The sequence below is a fragment of the Xiphophorus couchianus genome, chromosome 24 (genome assembly GCF_001444195.1).
Source record: "Xiphophorus couchianus chromosome 24, X_couchianus-1.0, whole genome shotgun sequence".
Classification (NCBI taxonomy): domain Eukaryota; kingdom Metazoa; phylum Chordata; class Actinopteri; order Cyprinodontiformes; family Poeciliidae; genus Xiphophorus; species Xiphophorus couchianus.
In genome coordinates, this window is record NC_040251.1 from 17,487,950 (window position 1) to 17,515,159 (window position 27,210).

The 27,210-nt window shown below is 36.6% G+C and overlaps 1 long non-coding RNA gene across 2 annotated transcripts in view; it reads left to right on the forward strand.

Moving 5' to 3' along the window:
• Positions 1–4,832: 4,832 nt before the first annotated feature.
• The window catches only part of LOC114141042 (uncharacterized), a 127,908-nt gene continuing 105,530 nt past the window's right edge, over positions 4,833–27,210 (forward strand). The window contains exons 1-3 of one of the 2 annotated variants that reach the window (XR_003594752.1): positions 4,833–4,964; positions 6,177–6,231; positions 9,281–9,405. This is a non-coding gene — a long non-coding RNA (uncharacterized LOC114141042). The remainder of the gene's footprint in view (positions 4,965–6,176; positions 6,232–9,280; positions 9,406–27,210) is intronic. The other variant, XR_003594751.1, reaches the window with a different exon arrangement.

Below are 27,210 nucleotides of genomic sequence, written 5' to 3' on the forward strand. Positions count from 1 at the left end.
GTTTTTTCTAAGAATTTTGTGAGTGTTTTCTAGCAAATATTTGAAGTTTCAAACTCAGAAATGTCCAGTTTTTTTTTATTAAGAAATTTCTGAAATTAATCTCAAAATTTAAGATTTTTTTTCTATCAAATGTTTGACTTTTCAAACTCAAATTTTCTGGTTTCTTTTTCGAGGCAATTTTTTTACCTTTGGAGCTCAGAAAATTCCAAGTCTCTTTCTAAGAAATGCCTTCGCAGCAAATGGCTCCCTGAAATGTGTGCAAGATACCAGCTGATGATTTTAGATTTATTCTTAAACTGATTAAACTTCCCTCCAGTGTTGCTGCTCCCTCAGATGATTCATCGCTTTAAAACACAACAGTATGAATGAAATTATTTCAAGACCTCAGAACCACTCGACGCTTGTTTAAACAGCAATAATCCTCTTTTTCTAGCAAATATCCACATATTGACATCTACATGTGGCATCTGCAGCCGTGATTCCCTGTTTACAACAGGCATCAACCTTGATCTGCAGCCAAAAGCCAGACAGGCGCCACAAACCAGCATACACACACCCACACACACACCCACACACACACACTCCAGAGCAGTGGTCTGAGGCCAGCCTCCAGCTCTTCCCTGTCCGTGCCAGCTCTGTAGTTGCTGCAAACACGCTGCTAGAGAGAGACAGAGCGCCAGCCAAGACGGTATCTGATCGGACCATCGCTTCACGCAGTTAAAGCGCAACAATCGTCTTCTGCAGAGATCCTGCGCGGCTGGTGGAGGGAGGCTGCTGGCTTGTTAGAGGGAGCTCCAACCGAGACCAGATGCTTCATTGAGTTAGGCCTGCAGCATCTCCAGTAGATATTTGTTTGATTACACTCACTGACGAAAAAGTCAAGCAGCCAAACGGAGCGATGCAAATGAAATAAAACTATTCAGAATTTGAGCATTTGCACATTTTTGTGGTTATTTTCTTGAAAAAATTGCAAAAAAGTCACAAATCATACTGATTTTGGTTTAATTCTATGCTTGTGAATATAACTTTATGCAAATCGCTAAAACAGGGGTGTTCAAAGTGTGGTGCAAGGGCCATTTGTGACCCTCAGACTGACTTTGAGCGGCCGCCAACTGAAAGTGATGCAAATTTGGCCCATCCAGGACAGGAGACTTTTAATTTGTAATCAGAGTAAAATTATTACTAATGTAGTAGAAAATGTAAGGACCAACAAAAAGTATTTTTGGTCTAGTTTCTAGAGCAAATATCTTAGTACTTGAAATGAAACCAAACTAACTTATATTTAATAAAACAAGATATAGGAGCTTAGTTTACATCAATAATTCCTTAACGTTGATGAAAATGTGTTTATTTCACTTATAAGACATTTTTCCATCGTTTAAGTGAGATAATCTAATGGAACAAGTAATTTTTCATCAATATTAATGAACTATTCACTTAAAACAAGCTCCTGTATCTTGCTGAAAGGTTACTTGTAAGTTTTGTCTTATTTGAAGTAGAAACTGGACGAAAATACTTGGTTTGTGTTTTTGCAGTGTGACAGAAGGTGTCAAAAGTACAGAAAAACATGTGAGAACGTCAGTATAAAGCAACACTCCGAGCGCTTTAACCTGAATAAATAACTCATGAGCTGGATGACATTGATGAGATTTCTGCCTTTAAAGGATTTATTTTTGTTTCACTTGCTTCTTCTTCCTTGTCTTGTTTTCTCCGAATGCTTGAAAGCCGAGCTTTTCTTGGCACTAAGTCTCACATTCACATTTCCCTTTGGTGATTTTACACGAGCGTAGCATGCCTTACAGAAGCGACACCAATCATATCAGCATTCGAGCAGCTGCCCACTTAACCTTCTTCCAACTGAAAGGAGACGGCGGCCGCTTTTCTGTCGGTCGGTGAAATTTTCATGGGCTGAACGTTGGGTTCATGTCAGGGTTAAACTGTCTGAAAACACAGAGTTTGAAGCTGAGTGAAGCTGGCAGCTGCTCAGCATCCCTCCTGCAGCATCCTGGCACACTGGTGGCCTCAAGAGCTGCGTCTGTGACCTGAAAACACAGACCACAGATTTGCAACTTCTCTGATTTTATTATTGTTATTTCAATTTACAGGTAGATTTCCTCATTAGGTCTGAATTCATTCCCTTCCTCTATGAGTCTAATTTGTGCTGCTAAACATTTCCAGGGCTGTTTTGTAGATGGAGGAGGAAGTTTAATCTGATCCGACAGCGCTGTCTTTAAGTGGCTCTAAGCCCAAAAGCTACTGACAGTCACTGACACTAGTGATTCAGCTGGAGGATGCAAAAAGTTGGATGTAAACACCACCTGTGACTTGAGAGCCACAAAAAGGTCCTCCTGACTCCCAGGATCATCAACACTTCTGGACTGCCAGTCAAATAATCGCTGAGAGGCACAAATCGGATTTGATATGAAAACCAAGAGGCTTGTTTTTTAATTCGCAGCATCCTGGGCTGCACTCTTTGGGATTCATTTAGAAACAACAATACTAATGTTTTACCTCAGGAAGAGTTCAGAAATCAATATTTGGTGGAAAAACCAGGAGGTTTTCAATGGAGGTCAGTGCAGTGGGCTCTACGTTTTTCTGGAGCTGCATAAAGGGCATAACAAATAAAAACAGTTATTGGGATTATATTTATAATAATTGCATTTCTACAGTTGTCGGTAAAAACCCCAAGTAATCCACACAAATAACAAAATCAGAACAAATATGGCCATAATTTATATTAATGAAGAGAAGAAAGTTCATAGAGACACAGAAAGCAAGAAATCAGCTGATATTTCTCAGTAATTGTATTGACAGATATCAAAGATATCAATTGTGCAAATTAGCTTTTACCAATTGCACCAATATGTTGCGTTTACCAATCGGTACAATTGGTAAAAGCAACAAAAAATCTTCATGAACGTATTAATAACAGTGATTACAGTTGTATTTCTGAGGTTATGAAAGCTCCACAGAGCGTTGATAGAATCTGGAAACGTCAAGAATAATTTCACCATAAATGATTTATGATTTATACAGACTCCCCTGGGAAAGGCAAAAATGTATCCTGGATGGACAAATTAGTCACATATATTGCCAAATGCAGACCCGAGGAACCAGGATGATGGTAAAAATTGATAATTTAACGCCAAGGTGGAACAGAAAACATTGCGGACAACAGTATCGGACAAAGTGTGGCTGAAACTGGGGATTATTTAATATAATTTCATCAAAAAGAGCTGAAAAGAACGTAAAACGCAACCTTCATATTCTACTTTTATTGAAAAAAAATTGACAAAACGAAATATTGTCTTTAACACCTTATTTTGAGGAATTTGTTGAATATTTTGTAATTTATTTGACTTTTGTTTTGCAATAATACAAAAAAACCAAGCAAAAACAACAAAACACTAATATCTGGTTTGAAAATTTCCAAAAACAAAATCCCGGATTACTTGTTTCCAGACAGATTGATGCAGTTTGTCGTATCAGAACGCTAATCTCTGACTCATCGAGTCACTGGACGTCCAAACCAAGGCCGGTCTGACCTTGAGATGCTCCTTTGTCCTCATTGTTTCATCCCAAACCTGCACATGTTCGACTCTGTGGCATACGTTGCTCTGAAAGCTCGTGCCAGAGAGCAGGGGATTGGCCCGCGATGACGTAATGCACCTGATGAATACATCCTGCTCCTCCTCCTCCTCTTCATCTAGGCAGCCGGCCAGGCACCATGATCTCATACGTCCTTGGATTTAAAAAAAAAATGGGGTGGGTGGGTATGGGCAATCTTTCATTCTTAAGTAGCCCCTTGACAAATGAAATGGATCTGAGCCATTTTTTCAAAAAACATTATAGAGAATAAAAGCCCTGCTCTGTTGGACTCTACTACCTCTACTTGTTGGGTTCAGGAAAGCTAATTTCTATAATGACAGTAGATGCAGAGACAGTCTCAATAAAAGACAATGATCATACATTAGGAAATTACATTCAGTGCCATATCAAATAATCACTCCTAAATGAGTGGAAAGGTTTAAACAACGCACTGCTCATTTAAATAAACTTATATCTACAATAGTGTAATATTTATAATGGCACAACACTGATAATAAATTCTTAAAGATGACATAACAATTAAACTAACAATAATTTGATAAATACTGCCATCTGGTGGCTCAATAGTTAAATTGCAGCACAATTGCATCATTACAGTGATTGTGTATTTTACAACATGCAGGAAATAGAGGAAGAAATAAATTTATGTTATGCGATGCCTCCCCCTAGTGGTCATATTAATTATGACAATAAGAAAGAATGTATTAAGTCAAACATTCTAATTTAAATACCGTATATTGTTGCTTTTAATATAGCACTTTTATTTAATTTGGATTTAAATATATTTGCTCTTATTTGGTGTATTTATTTTATTTTGCAGTGCTGCGGTTTAGCCAATCACACTTTATTGAAGCAGTTCGGTTGTCTTTGTTGACTTAAAGATTGTTTTTGCCACTTTATTGAACCAGATAGTCAAGAAATAGCTTGGAGAAAAATCTTTTTGTTATTACTTCTATTTATTTTGCCAATGTAAAATTTCCTTCCTTTGTTTGTTAATTGTGTTATGCTTTATTAAGTAAAGTATTTTTGTACTATATAAATAAACTTTACTCGACTTGAAACAACAGGTCCCAGACTGGGACTCGAACCCACGACAACCGAGTTCAGAATTATGATGTTCTCACCTAGTGCGCGTGCGCAACCAATTGATCACCCCCTTCGTCGATATTTGTTTATTTTTAAATCCTTTAAAAATATTACAGACAAAATAAATATATAAATATAATAATAGTTGTCACCATCATAAAGCTAAACGCTTTTTAAAATGTATTTTTATTAATATTTTTTGTGAAATATGTCGTCATCAAGCAGAAGGTCGTTAATTACCACCCAGCGGACAGGTGTGCAAACCTAAGGTACAGTTTTGAGTTTAGTGTATCTAAAATATTATAGTTCTTGATTTACTCAGAGCCTGGAGTTTTATTATGACTCCATTAGCAACATTATCGTCACGATAAAAAGGTCAGTTGCAAAAAATGTGTTTGTTTGACGTTTTAAGTCGTTAAAAAGCTAATTAATTTCGTTTAACGCTAGCATGGAGATAACGCAGCCTTCGCTAACGTAACTTAAATTTAACCCGAGTTTTCTTAGGGGCTCGAAATGATAAAACCCATTTTACAGGTTAATAATTTTAGTGGGAATTCAGGTTTGAAGAAATACTAAATGCAGTTTTAACAGAAGTCCAAATTGGGCGTTCATGCAGAACTTTAATTAGTTTTGTTGAAGCTTAAGTTACACATATTTCATATTTTAGTGAAAAATTACCACTGTCTAATATTTAATGGGCGCAAAATATAATTATAAAATACAAACGTAAAATTTACGTATACATTTTTAAATGAAGATAATCTAACATAGATTAAAATATTGTGCCACTGCGATATATATGTTACAAATATTTCAACTGTGGCAAGAATTTAATTACAGAAACTTGGAAAGACCAAAGAGATGGAATATGTGAATAAAATAATTATCTTTCAGGTTATGTAAATTCTCATTAGTTCTCCTAGTTTTAAGCTAATATGCATTTAGCTTAAAACTAAATAGATCTTAACCAGACTCTTCTTTTAGGATGCAAAACTGAACATTTCAACTTTGCAGCTTTATTTAATATTTCAAACTGAAGCTTAAATCAATGAAAATATATTTTTTTAGAATTTAATCTAGTAAAAAGCACAGATGCATTTTTGCTTTTTTCCTTCTAGTTGTTAAATGTAATGCTTCTGCTCTCCCTGCCTTAAGTAATAATAAAGCTTTTCTAATCAGTATGAAAATGTTCGCTTAATTACTTTAAGGGGAGATCCCAGAAAATGAAATAAAGCTTCAAAAACACAAGAAAAGGGACCAAGGAGGTAGTTAATTTGTGTTTTGGTTGCAGATTTGCAGTGGACTCCCAGATGAATGCAGAACCAAATTGTTTCCAAGGATGTTGTTACTCTTTGAAACCCAGAATATCACAGAAAGCATTTTTACTTCTCCCCAATTGACTGTCCTGCAGGAAACTCTTGATAAAGTCTGCTGTTGGTGATTATAAAAGCTGATTCTTTTTCTTTTGTTGTGTTTTATAGACTTGTTGTGGTGAGGTCAAACATCAACAATCCTCCAGTCACTTTAACACACCAGGTAAGAAATAGAACTGGATTTATGTTGTTCACCTGATGAAATGGGATGGGTTTGGTTTAGGCTGCCTCTAAGTTTTATTACGGTACAGTTTCAAAATGAGATTTATTAAAATTTCACAGCTCAAATACAGAAATTTTAATGCTGTTGTGTCATTTTATTAATGTACATTTTGTGACAAATTAATTCAATAAAAATTTATATATTTTGTTTTTTACATTTCCAGCCTTTCTTAATTATTTGTTTCTGTTCACTGATTTTAAAATCCCAAATAAATGAATAATTTTTTTGTTTTAAATTTTAATAAAAAAACAAAAGCAAAATTCTGAGCTTTGTTTTCCGAACGAGACTCATAGAAAAACTGTCTTCAGTCAGAGGGTTTTTCAAATTGTAAAACAGACTGCTACGGGAGGTCTTTCCTGCCCACATTCACCTATATTTTACAGTTCTGAAAGAACTTTTTAATTAAATTAATTACAGCATTTCATTTTCCTTTTTGATCTTCTTTAAAGCAAATGTGAATTTAGGTGCATGGAGTAAAATTGTGGAATAATTTGGACAAGGAGTTGAAAAAATGTTTTACTTTAGATCAATTTAAAGTATTTCCCAAGAAAAAAACATTATATGTCTTTTGCAATTTTGAGTTAAAAATGAGGTTTGCAACTTATATTGTTAATTTAATGTATGTAACCATAAAAAATACTTTGTAATTATTGAGAAAGCAACAGGTTTCTGCAAGATTTTTCCTTTTTCTGCTCTCTTTTCACGCACAAAGTCTTGTAAGAGAAATATCTTGCAGTAAGAATGCTTGAAATGAATAAAATTATCTTCTTTCTAATCCTTTAAAAAAACAAACTGTTTGAGTTCATGTGCGGCCATCTTTCTGAGCCAGTCAGGCCCACACTGGGCGACCAACAGGACAAAGAATCGACAACAGAGTTTCTTTCCTCCGTGGCGCCACTAATGCAGAATGTCTTCATGTAGAGAAACGCAGGCTAAGTGAGATGTCAGATTTGAGCTCCACATTAAACATGTAGCAACAGTTTAAGGATACAATCCATCACTGCTGTCCTGGATCACATCAGAAGTAGGGGGGGAAAAACCTGCCTGCCTGCCCGGCTCATCATTTTTCACTGCATTAGATGACAAATAAGTGGCCATTCATCAATAACAGTGGATGGAAGCTGAAGTGATTTATTGCCTTTATAACAATAATTGGGACGGCTTTGTGAAGACGACGATGATGATGGAGCCCTGTGGTCAGTCAGGCAGAAAGAAGAGAGAGGGAGAGGAGGATTGAAACGGCAGGATGGAGGGAGTGAGGAAGGTGGAGCGAAGAGGAAGAAAGGTTAATGAAAAATGACGGCGGTTAAATGAAAGGAGAACTGGTAGTTTTAGGAAAATGTATTCCAGCTTTCTTCTGTTTCTGCTTCAACATGTTGATGTGTAACGACGGCGCTTGACAAAATGTAAATAAGACATTGTATTTCTGTGTTTTAATGATGTGCTGTACGAATAAACCTGATTGATTATGCAGTGTTAAAATGTTATGAGTTTTTCTCTAAACCAGAATTATTAAAATTATTTACTCTGTGTATGAATATCAACCTTGGTAACTTGTATTCAGTCTTTTACTTCACTGCGGATGAATTTTGACCCACTCCTCTTTGCAGAATTGTGTTCATTCAAGGTCATCGCAGCTGGATTTAGCCCTAGACTTTGACTAGACCCCTCCAAAGTGCAACTATACTTGAAATCATTTGGATACAGTTTTACTTTTGTAAATAACTGAGGCTTGTTTTTATCAAAGTGATCTTTTTCTGCTATTAAAATTAGCTTAAATCATTTTAGTGTGAATGCAAAGACCTATAAGCATCGAGAAGCTGCAGAAAACCAAACTTGTGTTCATAAATTACGTCTAAAGCGGGCGCATTTTCAGAAGCAGCACTGTTCCCTTCCTCTTATTACCTCGTGGCTGCTCTGCCATCGACCACCGCTCAACTCATGATGGATAACTCCAACCTGATAATCCTGCTGAGCTGAAAGACGTGAACACCCTGCAGTCCTTTTATTGATCGATTGAGGGGAAAGTCCTGGTCTGATTACCACCTTGGCATCATCCTGACAGAAGCCTCTCCATCATCAACTACAAACTGCTCTTCTGGGACTGTTCTGGGTCAGGTTTGAGCTAAAACATGAGCCGTGAAGTATTAATCTAAAGGTCATGCTGGTAGCCATCGCTTATTGTTTGAATTAATCTCAGACTGGATGGAACTTGCAGGTTAATTAGCCACCTAAAGGGGATAAAATGTTTTATGTTTGGTTATTTGGACACATTTCTTGGGGTTTTTACGGTCTACAATAGCAATATGAATCTATAAGAAAAATAACTACTTTTATTGGAAAGATTTGACTCAAAAAGACACGACTGAAATTGGTAATTTAAGCAGGTTTGTCATCCTTAGAAAGTCTGTAGTGTATAGATACTATGACTACAACTTGGGTAAATATTTTCTTAAACCATTCTTTACAGACGTTCTTCATAGTTATTGTAGATGGTTATTGCTTTAGGCAGGAAATATCTTATGTAGCAGTCTGTATTACAGCAAATTTGGAGATTCCTCTGACTGAAGACACTTTTTCTACCAGGGTTGCCCATAATTCTGTTGATATTTATGTAAAATTCTTCTTTTTTGCTCAAGCTAAGATATGCTACTCTAAACATAACTAATGTAAGCTAACTGAATAAGCTAATTTAACCAGGAAAAACTATGTAATATAATGAAAGGTAAACTGAGGAAGCTAAACTATGGCTTGGGAAAAAGTATGCAAGCGTAGGTGCAAAAATTGAAAATAAATTAATAAATAAATGAAGAAATTGAACATTTTTGTGCATTTTGTATGGAAAAGTTTCAGGGTGGAGCCAGCGCCTTCAGGTAAAAAAGTGTGAGGAAAAGTAAATATAGATATAAATTGTTTATTTACTGTTTTATGTCCTCATTTATGGATGTATTTGTTACCTCATTTATTTATTTGTTGTCTATTTTGACAGGATTAGTCCTCCATAAAGGGATGCAAGACATGCTGACTTTGGAGAGTGAATGATGGATCATCAGCTTCTCCTACAAGAAAAGAAAACTATGGTCTCTAAGAACCACTGGACTCTCAAAAGGTGAGGTAAGCAAAAAGCAACAAATCCACAGTAATCAGGAAAAACAAAACCCAGCCAAACAACTTGTTTAATTTGTCAAGTTTTTGAGGTAAGAAGTAAAATTTAATCTAAAATGCTGTTTCTTTTATGTCAAATTGTGTAATAATTAGTGAAATAATTTGACAAAGTCAGTTTATTTGTGCAGCAAATTGAAAACCTTGAGATGGACAGAGTGCTGCAAAATAGAATAAAATATCAATTTTCAATTCAACTCAGAGTTACAATAAACACTCAGATTTGAGCAGAATTAGAAAGCAAAGCATTTTTTGTATTTGCATGTCTTTCTACAGTTTTATTTGATTTATGTGATTTCCAAGAGCCTGTAGGAAGTACAAGATCCTTTGAATAATCATTTTAGCAGCTTATCTGAACCCTTAAAATCTTAAAATCTGCCTTGTAAAGAACAGGGAACTGTATCGATAAATCCTGTTTACAGTCTTTTGCTGTTCTTCCATGTTTTTAATCCCTATTAAACCCTGACACGTAACATAATTTACAGTTGGCATATTCCTTTTATATTTACTGCCGTTTTTCTCGTGTAATTTTTTTTTACTTGTTCTGTGTGTTTAACAAACTTGGTTGCAATATGAGATTTAGAACCAATTAGCAAAATAGAGAATTTCTAATGTGTTTGGACATCATACATTTCTGTGGAGATATAGCATTTAATTTCCATTCGTAATGGTCTTAAAAAGTTTTACATTGGAGTTGGTGAAAACTGCAGAAACCCTGAGTCCAGTCGGCTTTGATTCGGGCGTGTCTAGTTTGGATCTTCTTCTTTGAAATCAGTTTATTTTTAACCCCATTTCTGAACAGCTTGTGGACCAAATTAGATCCAAACCTTTTTATGTTTTGGTTGCATTTTTACTGAAATCTTTTCACAAGGTGAAAATTCTGGCAAAAAAACATTTAAGAAGTTTAGAAAATTTTGCAAATTTTCTAAACTTCTTAAATGTTTTTTAACATTTTTTTTACATGTTTTTTTACATTTTCTGTCTATCAAAGACATGTCTTCTGATTCATGTTTAGTCTCTTTTGATACATTCCCAGCAGGATTCCTCCAACTTACCTCTCTGTTTTCCTCCTCGTTTACATTTTTTCTACCTTCTTGGTGTCATGTGGACTTCCCTGCAGATCACCATCTCCTCTCTTCTGCTTCTCCGACTTCTGTAATTCACTTCACTCTCCCCTTCCTGAGTAATTGAAGTAATTTCCCACCTTGGCTATGATGAATGTGTCCCGCACCGCCGCCGTGCCCTTCTACTTTAGTCGGCCTAATTAAAGAAAACATTCCATGATTGCCTATTTTTTCTCGAGCGTGACAACCTATTATTCTCCCCAGCACCTGATTAGAGAGTTATTATGCTTAGATTTAGATTGATTTAACCAGGCAGCCTAATAAAAGACTACTTGAGTTGTGATTTAAAGTAGGGGAATTGCAGGTTTTTGAGCCAGTCACGCTGCGTAATTGTTATTACTCGTTCATGATATGGAGGAGGAGGAAGGGGGAGACGCGGGTGTTGAAATTGAATTAGAAAATTAGAAGGTCACTGCGCGAACAACAGGTGACATTTTGGGACGTTCCTAGGCCGATAAAGCTGTCAAGAGGAGAGACGTTCTAGCGCAGATTTGTCCGCAGTGATAAATCACAGTCTGACATATTTCTATCAAAGCAAGATTAATCTCTCCATCAGCCACAGAAAAGCGCCTCATAATCATCGGCGAGGATTGGATGCAAAATGAGTAAATTGACCGGTGTTTGTTCAGCGGTGAGCTGACCTCAGCTGAAAGCCGAATGAGCGGATGAATCCGAAGCAGCCGAAATCTATCAGGAGATTAGCCTGTTGTGGTCAGTTTCTACATTTTGGTGGAGAAGTTTATGGAAAGCTTATTTAAAAAGTTATTATTAACTGGATTAAGACACTTTATGGTCCCAACTCTCCGTAACACTGTCTGATCGGCACTGGATCACTGAAATTTCGGAAAGTGTGTTTTCAAGTTCTGATTTTACCTTTCTGGTTCTTCAGACGTCCTACCGTGTGTGTGTGATGTTTCTGTACCTTCACAATCAGTTCACTATAAGCCGCATCTACAAAGTTTTTTTTAAAAACTGGAAACATGCACATATAAGCCGCTGGTATCTCTGGGTTTTTCATAAATCTGCTGGATTTATTAAGGACGCAGCTCTCTGTCTCCAACGCCGAACCATGGATTCGTTCGTTATGAGTTTGAATAAATTCTCCGTCGTTCCTGCTGCTAGCATGTTTTTGTTCTAAATGTAAATCAGCACTTTCTTCTTTGATTTCCAATTTTGACTTCACTTCCTGCTAAAGAGCCCCGTGGCAGTTGAAAAAAAATCCACTGACAAGCCGCACCGTGCTGAAAGCAGCATGGTTCAAAGCATGGGAAAAATGTAGCGGCTTTTAGTCCGAAAAATACTGGATCATATCAGCATTTTTATCAGATTTGGGGTAATGAGGATTTTTGTTTGAGTAATTAAAGTGGAGACATTTTGTACTGGTTCCAAACTGACAGTAGGGATTTTTTGAGCTCCTTATGCATATCATCTGACCAGAGAAAGGCATTAAGGCTGGACATTTTAAGTCTAGGGGATGTAAACAAAATTTAATTTAAAAAGACTTTAGTTAATTTTATAAATAGTGAGTATATAAAGTGAAATATGTTGTAAAAGAAGCATAAAAAGAGACGAGGATGGATGAGAAAGAACCCAAAAGAAAGAAATTAGAGTAAAAACAGAAAAACAACAACGGAAACTTGTGCAGACGATGTTTATTATGTCTTGGATAAATGAGATGTTTGAACAGCTGGCTGGACGACTTAAAAGGCAAACATTAAAAATAAAGAGATGATTTCTTTAAGGGATTAATAGCACTCTGAAGTCATTGGAGATCACTCACTGAGGACTTCATTATTCCACTTAATGGGCCCCGCCGCTACTTGACCCGACTGTCAAAATTAGTGGCGGGGAAACCTTTAAGTCAGATGGATGAACTGCCACAGCCTCGCCGGCTAATTGGCAGCCACAATCAAGAGCGAATATGTATCTGGAGGAGGAGAAGGGGAGGAGAAGGCTTGGCATATTAGCAAAATAAGAGACGAAGAAGAAAAATGAGGAAGACGGTAGCAACAGCTGTCTGGATGTCAGTGAGGGAAAAATGGTGATGGTGCAAAGAGACGGAACCAGAGATGATGCTCCAATAAATATGTGGATTCAAACTAAGTTTTGAGCTTCATAACATATCAACATTTTAGGTTTTAATAATGGCAACTGAATGTACTTGCTGCTGGGTCTGTGAAAGAAAAGGTCTGACCAAAAACACCAACTAAGGTACTAATAGTTTTGATTCAGATGCTTTTACAAGACTCACAAAGAGACTGTACTCTACAGAAGAGAAGCACAAATTAATTAAAAATGTCTAAAGAGCACTATTAGATTCTTTAGTTTGGTGAAAAGATTGAAAATCAGTTTGCGGGTTCAGAGACCAAAACCATAAATGTTGGGTTACTTTGAGATTCTGAACCTTTTCTTAGGAATGAGTGAATTATAGAGGTGGTGAACCGGTGACCTATAAATAGACAAAAAGGAGTTTTTCCTTCATTTATTCTGTTACTATTACCTTTATTAGTAGATAATTATTGTTATCTTACTATCATTATTATCATTAGGTTTTTTATTTTATTTTTATATTTATGTATTGTTACATTACAAAGATTATGAAGAATTTATAGATGAACATTGGCAAGAAGTTGGTAATTATTCATCCAGTTATTTACACTTATCATTATTATTATTATTATTATGAGTTATGAGTTAGTTTGTAATAATTTTGTCTTTTTGATATAATTTGTTTGTTGGCTCTTTAACCCAGTTCATTGAACAGGCACATGAATATTATAACATGGCTTTAATTACATTTTTTTAAATAATTATTGAGTCAGTAAGTAATATATTTTTTAAAATTAAGTTAAGGGGTAGGATTAAATAAGTGTTCACTTCTTTTTATTCCTTTTCTCACAGAAAAATATATTTTTTTCTGTCCTAATCATTGCTTGTTTTCTTGGTTTTAAAAACCAGTTTGAAATAAATAAATACAATTTAAAAAAGTGCATTTCAGTAATAAAATATTTAAAAATTAAAGTTGAATTGAGTTTCTGTACAAAGGAGTTCTCTTACAATGTGTACAAACAAAATCTTACCAAGTAATTTTGGTCTAATTTTCTGTGCAAATATCTTAATGCACTGAAAATAAAATAAAACTAACTTAAAGTAACTTTTCAGAAAGATGTAGAGGCTTGTTTTAAGTAAATAATTCCTTTATATTGATGAAAAAGTGCTTGTCCTTGGTAGGATTTTGTGTTTTTGCAGTGTTGTGTCACAGAGCAACCATAAAAATTAAACACCAAGTCTGAGAGAGTTGGATTTTCTCTTTGGGGAGGAGAAAAAGGGATTAAAGAAATTATCCTCCAGTCTTGCTGTCATGCATCAGGCAAGTCGGGCATAAAATAGTTCTTTGGGATGGCTGATCATGAACTGGAAGCAAAAAGGTTTTTGCAGAGCTAAATAGATACTCAAACGCGCATTTTTATCTGCCTCCCAGCGCGAGTTATCGCTATAATTTATGCTAATAATATCCCTGGAACTGATGGCAGGAAAAAGACGCAGATGAGGAATCTGTATCTTCGTTTACGTTTGTTGTATGTTTGTGGAAAATTGGAGTTTGAATAATGATTTTTCTGGAGGAATGTATCTTCTCAGGTTGATTAGAAAAGGTTGATTTCAAGTTTCAGTGAGCTTTTGGCACCAGGGATTTTTTGTTGCCTCTGCTAATTGTTCTCAGTTTCCCGTTTTCTATCTTGTTTAGATTATGTGCATAAATTGTTTTGAAGGCTATTTCCACAGCTCAGGAACTCTAAACAGCAGCAGATGTTACTATTTAGTGAAAGCAGAAGGTAAAAGACTATAAACCAGAGTTTATATTTAAATTCTCAGTACTTAAATCTATGTGTCTTCATCGATAAATATGTGCATCGATAAATAAATGCAGCACCTGGATTGGCTGCTCTGCAGACTTCAGCTAATAGTGTGTCAGTTAGAAGTGTCCTTTTCCTAAACTGCACTTTCTTTGGGATATTTTGGAAAAATCTGTGATTTTTAGAATTGCGTTCCACAGAAAAATTAGTCTCAGAACCACAAATTTTGTCCTATCGGCATAAAAACTTCCACGTTGCAGCTCCTGCCATAAATACATTAAAATCTTCCGGTCTATCCACAACAATGCTGTAAAACATTGACTAGTGTCTATGAAATTAAGCAAAAACTGAAAACAAATAAGAAGACAGAAAGAAAACTCGTAGCTCAACTACTTTTAGAGTAGAAATGCAATTAAAAGTTGTCCTGACTGACCTTTCTGTGCAGATTAATAAAATTGTTTTTACACAATTACAGCACAAGCTTTTATTTTTGATTATTGTTGATCTTTGTGTGTGATGTCAAACGCTGTATTTTAACTCTGTATAATTTTGGTTTTCTTTAGTGCTAATGATTTTATATTTGCATGTCCAACTTACACCGGATGCAGACACTCATTCACTCCCATCTCATTTCAGCTCTGATATTTCTAATTTGAATACTTGGAAAGAGGTTCATTGCTGTTTTAAGGCGTCTAAACAAAAAGTTGTGTGTATTTTATAGGCAGAGGTGCAGGATTGCTGCATATTTGATGATTTAAATCTGTTTTTGGGCTTAAAGGACCTGACTGTAAAGGTTTTGGAGCTTCCAGCTCCTCTCCTTTTCAGCCGGCTTCCTGCAGACTGCAGACAGAGAGCTACTTGGGATCATTTACATCGCGGCCATCACGAGTTTAAGATGGCTCATTAGCCTTGCGCGTGTAGATATAGCTCCAAATTGACAAGTGCAAAGTAAGGGCCGCTCCATCAGTTCAGGGCGAACAGCAGCGGCGGTGGCTCCGGAGTTCAGGTGATTGATGCGCCGACGTTTCTCTTGGCGCTGCAGCCGGACGCAGAAGTCCTGAGTTACTTGACCTGGACGCTGTTCAGCCTTTAGGTTTCTCAACATGCTGTAACTTTAACAGGAAGCTGATTAATGAAGCTGTCACCTACACCAGCCTTCCTTGTTTGAATTTTAATTTTACTTAAACCGTCTTTTTTAAAAAAGAAGGGACCTTCTTAAAAACATTTAATGAAAATAATTTATTGTAATTATGCACGCCGCCTACCTCTGTGCTCTGATCTCTTGCTCCCCCCAATCTTGCTCCCTGTAAACCTCTTTGGTGCAGATTAATGTAACAAAAAGTCCATTAATTAATGTTTTGTGGCTTTTAATTTTTGGCAAGGAAGTCGTCTCCGTGCAGCTGCCTGTCGAGGCCGTCACTGCTGAACCCGTGCCAAGGAAGTGCAGATGTAATTCTGTTATCTCTTGCTTAGTCATTTACACAAATTAATTTGAACAATTAGCCTTCTACCGGCCTTTTGTGAATCACGCAGGAGCAGCTGCCAAAAAATTAAATGCAACACAATTTCCATTTCAATTGGACGTGGCTCCCATTTCTAGGAATGGCATGTTGTATGTTGTCAGGACAAATGTTTAACAGCAGGAGGAGACGACTCCGTCTCAAGTTAATATACTGGCTGTTTATGGTTGCTGAGCGACTGCACTAAGTAATCTTAATTAAATTTATTGCCTCTTAATATGAGAATTGTGTTCTTAATCTTGCATTGGAATAAAATGGCCCAGACTGCAATTATAAACACTTAATAACTAATTTTAATTGACATTAAAACATATTAAACATAGGTATTTAGGCGTGTAAACTCATGTGAGGATAATCTTTTAATATAGTGGTGCAAACTTAAGTTTTTCTTCCTCATTTTCTTAACTCGATAAAGTCTGATCATTCTCATGTAGTCTGACAGATTTATAAAGAGTCTGTTTTTATAAATCTACCTCAACCCTCCTTTTTGTCTGACGTGGTTCAGTCCAGCTCACTTCGATAGTGATGCTCTAACTTGGAAATTAAAATACATTCAGAGTGTAAACACATGCAGGTGTCTTGGCCTTTTTTATCGCTTTGCTTCCACCTTGAAGCCAGCAGAGGGCGTTTGTCTCCTACTTTTCCCTCCTTTGACGCTCTCTGCTTGGCCAAGAAGCCTCAGTGTCTGTCATTAATGGCCGCCGGCCTTAACGAGCCGACCACAAGCGGAAATTGAGGTTTGAAATGTAACTGAATAAGGCAGATTCTTCTTTTCCCTGGAAGGATGGACAAGACAGCCCAGCGTCCTCCTCTGCATTATCCTTAAACCACATTCCTTTTTACAAAAAGAGCCCATTAGGCAACAATAAGTGGAATCCATATGATCTGTTCAATAATGACATGTAATTTTGTGACATTTATGTGTTGTTAGGCAAATGTATGGGGCAAGCCTTCTGCCCTGTAAGTGCCCGCTAACTCAATTGTGCTCTTGTATTTCTTCAGCTCCATGTTTAATGTCCATTAAGAGTTGAGAGACGGTCACTGAGGAATGTGGCGGTGTCCTATAGCCCTGCGCACTTTTAAAAGGACAGTTTACTGTAAAAGAAACTTGTATTTGTTAATTGTATCATCAATTACGCAACTTTCTTTATTGGGGTTATTCAGTTATTAATTAGGAGCATTATGCTCTGCAGCTAATTGTTTAGGTAAGGATGGATTACTCTAGTTAAATGTCCAAGTAGTGACCTGCGTTGTGTACTGGAGCGGAAGTTTAATTAAGGAGCTTATATTTCAAGGAAATGCTTCTATAGTTTTCAGGCAGAAGTTTGTGATTTCATGCGACTGGGGGCAATAAAATTTTGAAGGGCAGCAAAGTTACAAGAGTGTTATCTGGACATAATTACTGATTATCAGACTGTGGCAAATTCAGAAGAGCAAAGTTGGCCACAGTGAAGAAAAGCAGCCTGAAACTTTGAACATTATTTCTAAAAATCCTTGTTTTAAGACCTGCAGTTGGATGAAGGTTTGTAAAAAAAAAGACACCACCAATCAGGTGAGACACCTGGAAGGTGGACTTCCTCTTTTGTGTGGCTCAGAAACTAAAATCCTGATACTTTTTTCAGTGGTTTTCTTACTTTTTGGTGAATATTCAACCACTTTTCTGAGTCTGTGTTTACACAGCAGGCAAATGCAACTCAACTCTGCTTTTTCTGCCCATGTACGACTTTTCACTGAAGCCTGAACGGCTCATTTCTGATCAAAATCAGATTGGAGCCACCTCCATATGTGGTACTAATTCAGATACCGATTGTTTTCAAGGCATCTGCAGTCGGAGCTGTCGGGTCATATTTTGTTGTTGCAACAGAAGAAGCCAAATCTGGCTGCTAGTTCTTTTCATTATCTTCCTTTTTCTCATGATTTTGTGACAATACTGTTGGTTCCCAGTGCTGAATAAAAATTTGTGATGTTAACGTTCTTCTTCTGTGCCTTTGGGTCGCAAAAAAACATCAAAATTGAGCAGAAGACTTATTTGAACGTACAATATATCAGCATTAACAACGGTATCGCCCAATTTAAGTAATTTAATATACTGGTTTTGGTACCACCACCAATGTTTATTTCCATCTTGTTGCCGTTTGTGTGATAGTGATAGTGCTGCAGCAAAGGATTGTGGGATGTTTAACTGAAGCAGAGAAGGAATGGTTATTTGTTTGGTTGTTTTTGTGTCGAAAGGCTTCGCCTGCATCTTGGCATAGTTGGTAGAGTCCAGTTCATTTGTGTGATGTCTTGCCACAGACCAGGGCTTTAAGTAGGCCACAAATTTAGTCGCTTATTCGATCCATTCCACATCCAGTTTGGACCATTGAGTTGTTGGAACACAAAGTTCAGACACATTTTCAAGAAGCTGAAGAACTTGGAGGTATGACTCTCAGATTGATTACTCCAAGCAAGTAGGTCAATCTTTATTTCTATCGCTGCAAAAAAACTAAATCTTACCAAGTAATTTTGGCCTAATTTATAGTGCAAATATTTTAATACACTCTAAATAATGCAAATTAACTTACAAGTATTTTTTAGCAAGATATGGAGGAAATAATTCCTTATTATTGAGGAAAAAGTACCATTTACAGGAAAAATGTCTTGTTATAAGTGAGACAATCTGCCAATAGAACAAGTAATTTTTCATCAATATTAAGAAGTTATTGATTTTAAAGTTACTTGTAAGTTAGTTTAGTCTTGTTTCAAACTAACTAAGATGTTTGCACTAGAACTAAACAAAAAATAGTGGGTAAGATTTTGTGTTTTTGCAGTGATACGTCATTTAGTGGCATAATAATGGAAGAACACTCTCAAAGATCATTAAACTTTAAATTTGGAAGAAATGGAAGACATTTTAAATATCCGAAATAAATAAACAAAACAGAAGCAACAAATAAAATTAATTAACAGGTCTCTGTAAACCAAATTGTCCTTCTAAAAAGAGCTAGCACCAGACTGAAGACTTTTATCATCAGTTTTTGGTAGAAAGAGAAAGACAACAAATCATCCAAATGAAAATTACCGAGCTCGTTTTAATTTATCATACGTTTAATTGATTTATTGCTTATTGTGATGGGCCTGAACCAGAGTTGCAGAAACAGAAATATGTAATTTTGTTTTTGCAGTCCTGAAAGATGCAAAATGTCTTGAATCCTAAGTGGTGCAAAGAATTCGGTTCATTTTCCCTTGTTATTAAGAGAAGATTGTGGGAAAACACAAAAACAGCTTTATAATACCATAAAGACACCATTTCTCCTCCTAATCCGATCCATTTCTGTCAAGAACATCCCTTCTCAGGTCCTGATGCAAACCCTCCATGGAATTGAGGTCTGGGCTTTGACTAGGCCACTCCAGAACCTCCATCTTGTTGTCTGCAAACTGCCTGTGTAGCTTTAGCTCAATGCTTCGGGTCGTCATTTTGCTGGAAAATAAATGTTTTCCAAAGCTGTAGTCTTCTCAGCAGATGGAAACAATTTCCCCTACAGCTTCCCAACAGCATTATGCTGCCACCACCATGCTTCACAGTGGGGATGATGTGTTTGTGGTGATGCAGCGTCTCGTCTGATGGCCAAGAACTCCATTTTGATCTCATCAGACCAAACTACTTTCTTCTACTTTACCATAACTAGAGTTTAAGCAAACTTTAGTTTTCTTCAACAATTGTTTTCTTATTGAATCAACAGTTTTTGATTCAATGTTTTTAATCAAAAAAGACATTTTGTTGGTCGTGATTGATTTGTAAAAGCAATAAAAAGGGGATGGATATTTTTTATAGACACTGTAGCTGTGACAGAACAGAGTTAATAGTTATCAGACAGAATAATGTAAGCTGGAATCTGCTCTTATAAAATAGTTTTCTCCAAAATGTGACCAAAATTTCTCTCTGAATTTTCTCTGTAAAGTTGTTTAGACATTTTTTCCTTATTCATGATTGAACAGGAAATGTTTAGTTTCTTTTCTGTCTTGAGATTCGGGGTTTCAGTCCCACAGGCTGTAGATCAGCGACGCCAGTGGATTACGGAAAACTTAGTTTTTATCTAACTGGATAAATAATAATAACAATTTATCAGGATTAGAGGGCAGTAGTAGTGAATTTTCAGATTTCAGCTTTGCATTTTGAGATTACAGCGACTGGATTGAGAATAATAAATTAAATGAGTTGAATATTGATGATCAGGTTTTGCAAGATTATCAGAAAAACAACTGAAATCTTGATGATTTTAAAATAATCTGTACTCTGTCCTTCAAGGTTTAATTTCATGATGTGATTATTGGATTAGTTTTGTTTTTGTGGAAACTTTTAAGCGTCCCATGATGAGCTAAATGCTGTAGTCACAGGACCGAGTCTTTTTCATTAAAAATTCAGTTTGTCAATGCAAAACACAAGCTTGTGTGATGGCAACAGATGTAGTCCCTCAGGTTATTAGGATAAATAATTTGATACTCAAACAACAACAACTTGATGATTTAATCAGCCAAGAGAAATGTGAAAGTAGAAACTGGAGGAGCGTCAAACTAAAAAACTGTAAATCTCACAAATACAATCAGAATTTAAACTCGTTTTATATCAGAAATATTCACTCATCATCCGTTTGATGGAAAGCTGAAGTTTGTCTCCAAACATGACAACAAATCCGTTGCAAAACTGCTTGAAAAGAAGAGAATCAAGTTGTTGATGTGGCCTAGTTAAAGTTAAAATAATTAAAAAGAGACATTCTGAGCACTAAAACAAAGAAAACATGTGAAATAAACTTATTTACGAATCCAAATGATCATAAATGTTAAAATATGACTCAAGCCTCAGACTTTGCTGAGGGTTTTTTATCTGAAGTTTGATCTCTAGCTGAAAGCAAAGCTCACTATGTGATGCAAATGATGTTATCCCTGAGTAAAGTTCAGCTTGTAGATGAATATGCATTCAAGGCCGTGGTGAACTTTGCATGAACTTTAAAAATTGTGCAAGAGGAATGATGAGCTCAAATTGTGAGGAAATGATTTAAAATAGATCAGAAAAACATTCAAAGGCTTCTGTTAAAACCTTGAGTTTTTAACGCTAGCCTCAGCAGCTAATATGAGTCCAGGTGCAAAAAACAGTCACCGCATCGTCATCTCATCATTAATACTCACAACACGACTTGGGCGCTGCTCATCGACTGTAATCACCTTAATGCAAAAAGCTGATGAAGTTGCCAAAGCGCCGAGCGCTCCGTCTCAGACCTTCTCTCTGTTTTATGTGTGGTTTCGTAATGGCGCTGTCATAACCGCTCTGCTTCGTCTGGGCCTAAGTGAATCTGAGGCGCCATCTTTTAAACGAAGCTAACAAATGAACACGTCCCCCCCCCACACCCTGCACACACACCACCACCAGCTCCCGTCAAACGTCTCCTGACAGTGATGCATGGGCTTCCAGATGAGCTCTGAAAAACTGATGGATCTGCGACGGTACGAGCGCTCAGATAAACTAATGCATGTAATTACGTTTTCTATTCCCACTCTATTGCAAGGCATCTTATTACAATATCATTAGAAGAAATGTTTGGGTAAAAAAAAAATTATATGGCTTGCAAAATTTCCCCCCTTTTCTTCGTTTCACTCTTTCTTTTTTATTTTTGTTTGCCATGTGGGGTAATTACTGGAAGTTGATTCCTTTGACAGGAGAAGAAACCAATTCAATTTGTTTGCTTCTTGGAAGACATTATCAGGCGTCTCTGTGTAAGTGTTAGTAATTGTTGATAGTCTTATTTACTGGATAAGAAGACCATCAAGATGGTTAGAGATGCACTGTGTAGGGTGAGTGCGATTTTAAGCTTTTCAGACTGATTCTTGACTGACTGTTGGCAGTCTTGTTTATGGAAACGATAAGATGGAAGAAAAACACCGTAGGAATCTGTTTTAGAGAAATAAGTCACTTTAACAGACTTAAGTTGAATGCTTTTGTTTTGTTTTCTTGCATGAAGCAAGGGCATGTCTTCAATGTCAAGAATAAACTGGTTGGAAGACGCACTTGGCTGGTTTATTAAGCATTCACACCAGCAATTTTTGGGCCACTTTAATCAAACTCTGGTCCGTTTGGCTAGAAAGTCCGGTTCATTTGTGGAGGTGTGACCAAAAAAAACAAACTCTGGTCCGCCTAAAAACCTTGGTCCCCATTCAGTTGAAGAGATAAGCAGACTGGAGACTGTTCCAAAAGCAGGAAGTGGACTACAGGGCAAGGCATTCTGGGTAAATACAACAAAAACAAACGTGCTATTCTAGAGAAATTACTTCTACCAAGGATAAAAGATAACTGCTAAGATTTGATGGCATTTTGTGAAAAGAAAGTTGTGGTCAGTGTCTTCTTCTGAGGTTTTCCTTCAGTGGTTCTTGGTGCAGCGCCACCACAGGCGAGGAGGGGAACATGTTTCTCCAACAGTTTGGGCTGTGTGACAGAGAACCGCACCAGCTGAAAAGGAAACTAATGTTGCAAATATACTGGACTATCCAGTGGGAAAACTCCCTAAATCTCCTTGTCTGTAAAGACTCAGGTGAGTCAGAGATTTTGCTGACATAAAGTCAGATTTAAAGTTTTAGCTTTGTTTTATGAAATACTGTTTTGTGAATTGTTTTGTTTTGGGTTTTTTTTGTGTTTCCTTTCTGATCATCTCTGGTTATATTACTGCTGTTTCGGTATTTTCATCTGTTCAGTTCACTTCCTTGTGTTCATTATTGTTATTATTAATCATTTCAGCAACATGGCAGTTCAAAGTGCTTTACATAAACAAAAACAAATAACAGATTACATTCTGTCAGGTGTCACTGTTAAAATTATGTTATTAGGGTTTTGCCTCTTTTATTTTTTGTGCTCCTTTACCAGAGCAGTTTCTATTATCCTCTTCTTTTGAATCTTTTTGTATATTTAGTCTCCATCCCTCAGTTTCTCTTCTCTCATTCTGCCACAGCTGTTCCACATTCCCCAATTACCTCACCTGTCTCATTTGATTTAGTATTTTAGCTCCTTGTTTGTATTGTTCAGTGCTTGCTGCATTTAGTAACAACTGGAAACTTAAATTTACAATCTCTCCATGTGCATCCATGAACATGTAATCATGTGCATACTTACTGTACTTCAGTATTTTCCGAGCTGCTTTGCAGGGCTGGGTTTTGCATGCTGCCCTCTGCTTTGCTCCATCTGTATGTGATGTTGAGGAGCAGCGCTGGAGCTCATTAGTGGAGTACCAGGGGATCGCGGCCGCTGCTGCCTCCCCTTCGGTTCCCAGCGCTCCACTCGGGCTGCTGAGCCGCCTGGCCGACCTCTCAGCCATTCATGTCCACACGCCGCGAAAAAGACAATCCAGAGGGTGATGGACACACTTGACACCAGCACCAACCCAGTTTTTGTCGTCTATTCATACAGAATTTGTAGATTTTAAACATTGCTTGAACGTAATCTTTAAACTTTAGCATCAGAAAATAAATTAATCGATTACAGTTTCAGCTTTTATCAGCATCAGTGTCAGTCACTTCAAAATGAAGTGCCCACTTTCTAAGTCTGTAACATTAATCCTTAATTATGGATTTGTTTTTGGGTCATTTATATTCACAACATGTTTGTTATATTTTTGGAGCGTCTGATTGAGGATCCGGCTAATAATCTGTGATGGATAAAATGCTCGTTTTGTCATCGTTTCTAACTTTACGCTCACAGTAATTTAATCTTGGATGAGAGACAGAAGAGATTCAGATTGCCATTTTATGACGTCATGCAGCATGATTGGCTGCAACAAGCCTGATTAAAAAAGCAGAAATGGTTGAAAAACAAGAAAACAGTCGGCCTTTTTAATAATTCAGCACAAGACACAAAACAAAAACACTTCAGAGATAATTTCCCTCCTTTTGCTTCATCTGATGCAACTTTTACAGCTTCCTTTAATTACACTGCTCGGCGTGTTGCAGCCACTGGTTTTACTGGTGTAAAACACCAGCGATTCAGGCGCGTGGAGCCTGACCTCGGTGGAGGTACAAACAACCAAACTGGAAGCCTCGCTGACAAATGGGACGTTCATTGGACAATTATCGTTTTCGGGGGGGATCGCGAAGGCGTGCGAGCAGAATTTGTCACTGCCACTTTGTGTGTTTAAGGGCGTATTAATCAAGTGATTAATTGCCAGATATTAGTCAGTGAACACGGCCCCGTGTGTTTCCATTCAAGTGCTTCTTACTTTTTGCCTCCAAGCACGTCGGGTTAATTATTAGATTCAGTTTGTGAGGCATTTCTGGGCACATTTTGACACTTTTTGATATCAAACATGACTTATAGTTTTTATTTAATACAAATTTTCACTTTTTAAAATTCTGCAACGAGTTAAAACATGAGGAATGTATTCTATCTAGTAGATTTTAATTCTGCTCACATTTAAACACAATTATACAACAGATATTTGGATTTTTTTTAAAGACTAAAGTAAATCTAATTTTCTTAATTCTGGTATTTTTATGTGAAAAATAAAAACATCTAGACCTAATAACAATTTTTACACTTTAGAATCTCATTTTAGCAAATTTAAAAAATATGACTGGATTTTTTTTTAAAAACTAAGTTTTTTGTGTATAATTTTGAGATGAATTAGTTTATTTTCTGGGTATTTCTTGCAAAATAAAGCCTCCAAACAAGCTTTCCACTTGCATTCCTACATTTTCCTGTGTGTTTTTGTAACTTTGGAAGAATGCCGTAGCCGTTTTTGTCCACCAGAGGGAGCTAAGCTAATGTGTGATGTGAATTTATGATCCCACAGTACACACTCTTTTCTGCTCCAGTTCAAAAACATTTCTAATTGGGCCCTTCTGGTTTCCAGCTCTGCAGAAACGCGCGTCCGTCTTCTCCCAGCCTCCCGTGTCAGATGTGCCATCCATTTTTCACAAATGTGACGTTTTAGTTAAATTGCTAATGGTGCTTACAGGACTCTGCAAACCAGACATCAAAGGGCATACATTAATACATACTGTTACTGTTTTCTTTCAGTTTTTTCTTGTATAGTCTCCCGGGAAAAGGAATCCTTTTTTTTTTATCTTCTTGATAATAAATCCTGACGTTTCTTTTCCTAAAGGTAAAACACCTCGGCACGCAAATGAGGAGCTGCAACAAAAAGTATAAAATTAAAATTAAAATTAAAAGGATCTGAAAACAAGTGGGCCGAGCCGGATGATCCGCCAACATTAAGAGGCGTGCTTTGAAGAAAATTTCATCAAAGGAGGAACAATATCTGAATCGGTGTGTGTGTGTGTGTGTGTGGAAAGCTGGTGTTAAATACCTTCTTGTTGTTCTGAAATGCTTAAATTCTCAATTGGCTCCGTTAACTGGCATCTGGAGAACAATGAGTGGGATCTGTTAGGGGGGTTTATGAAAGGCTTTTAGCTTTTTACGTCTCTTTCCATATGCTGCTCCATGATTGCTTTGCATCTTCGTATTAGCGTGCACACCTTGTCTTTTTCATCCTGCCGTGGTGGGAACGCTTCTTGACTTTCTGATGTTTTCAGTGGCAGCAGATCCACGTCGGAGAAAACGGGAATAATCTGCGTCTGTTATCTTAACATGCAAAACTAAATCCAGTTATTTCTTTCTTTTCCCGTTTTTTTCTTGTGAAAATAAGTTTCAAAGCTTCTCCAGGCTCATATATATGCATACACTCACCCACTAATATTTGATTATAGCATTATGGCATCATTCTGTCTGGATATTTGATCACTGTTTGTTTTGTTTTAAGCGTAGTCTGCAAGTTTTCCCTTGATTTTCAGGTTTGTTCTTTTGGAAGGCCATTTTGGATCATTAAAACAAACCCAGGTTGGGATATTTGAACTATGTGAACCAACCATGTCTGAGTTTTTGCCATCTGGCTGTTAAGTTGAAGGGAAATTGACAAATTTTGACTATATTCCTGAAACATGCTTCTGCCGCCACCGTGCCAAACAGTTTTTACAAAAAATGCTTGAATTTTAATTAAGTGTTTTCCTAAAGGTTTGGAAAGTGTTTGATAGTCAACCTGCGTAGGTTTGTAATAAAGTATAATCTAATATTGGATTAAAAGCCTAAATGTGGAAAACATTATTTACAGCTGAAACAAGATATTTTCATAAATCTAATAAAAAAACACAAACACATTTCTTTCTCACTTTCACTACTTCTCTTCGGTTAGATTTAACAAAAATAATTTCTATTTGCTAAATGACTAAATACAAAACTTGTTGGGAATCATTTTTTTACTGTTTTCTCCAATAGGATTATAAAAAACAACCAATAAATTTGACTAAATGCAGTTACAGTGATCAGTTTAGTAATTTGTGACTGGCATCCTACAAATGAAAATGTTTTTCAAGAGCAGTATTTGTGTTTGTAGGATGAAGCCATACAATTACCTAAAAAATATCAACTAAATTTGTTCCTTTTAAAGATAAAGCTGCAGTTTCTTTGGAGATTGAAGGCGGTTATTAGTTTCATCTGAAGGCGAAGGTTTGGGTCTTCATCCAGACTTTGGCAGTTTGACCAAGGCTGAAACGGTTATTGAGATAATAGTCAACTAATTTAGTAATTAATCGTTAACTAGAGTCTACAGACTCAAAAAAGGTTATTTGCTGAAAGAATAACACACTCAAAGCAGAAATTAATCCAAAACTGTCCAAAAAATAGATATATTTTGCATTAGATATTAAAAATAACCTTTATTTGTTTTACCCAGATCTACTCAAGTGGCATTTTTATTTCCACCAGGAAGGGCTGAGCTTTTCTCATGTTGATGTTAGGATTTTTTAACTGCAGAAGAGGGAAAGGAATGCTAGATTGTTGCACTACGACCCCTAAAATGTTTATTTTTTTATTTAAAAAAATGAACTGAGTTGTTTATTTGCATCTTTCAATGTATTTTTAATATTGTAGGTGGAAGGTTTCTTTTTTCTTTTTCCTGATTCCTAAAATAATTTAGTCACAGCCCTAATGGTGACACATCTGGATAAGTTGAATCATTTGATTTAGTTTTTGTCAATCTGTTCACTCCGGAGTTGCTATGTTCTGCAACTTGTTGAGGTTTTGGTTGAGAATAGACTCATTTAAAGTGTTAAATATCTTAAAAACTTGACCTTTCAGCACAGAGCTCCTCGTTAGAAAAAGCTTCCTGCCTTTTGTCGAGCAGATGCGTGGAGGAGTTGAAGACGTGCTCATTTCTGACATTTTTCCCTCCCCTCCAACCTGCT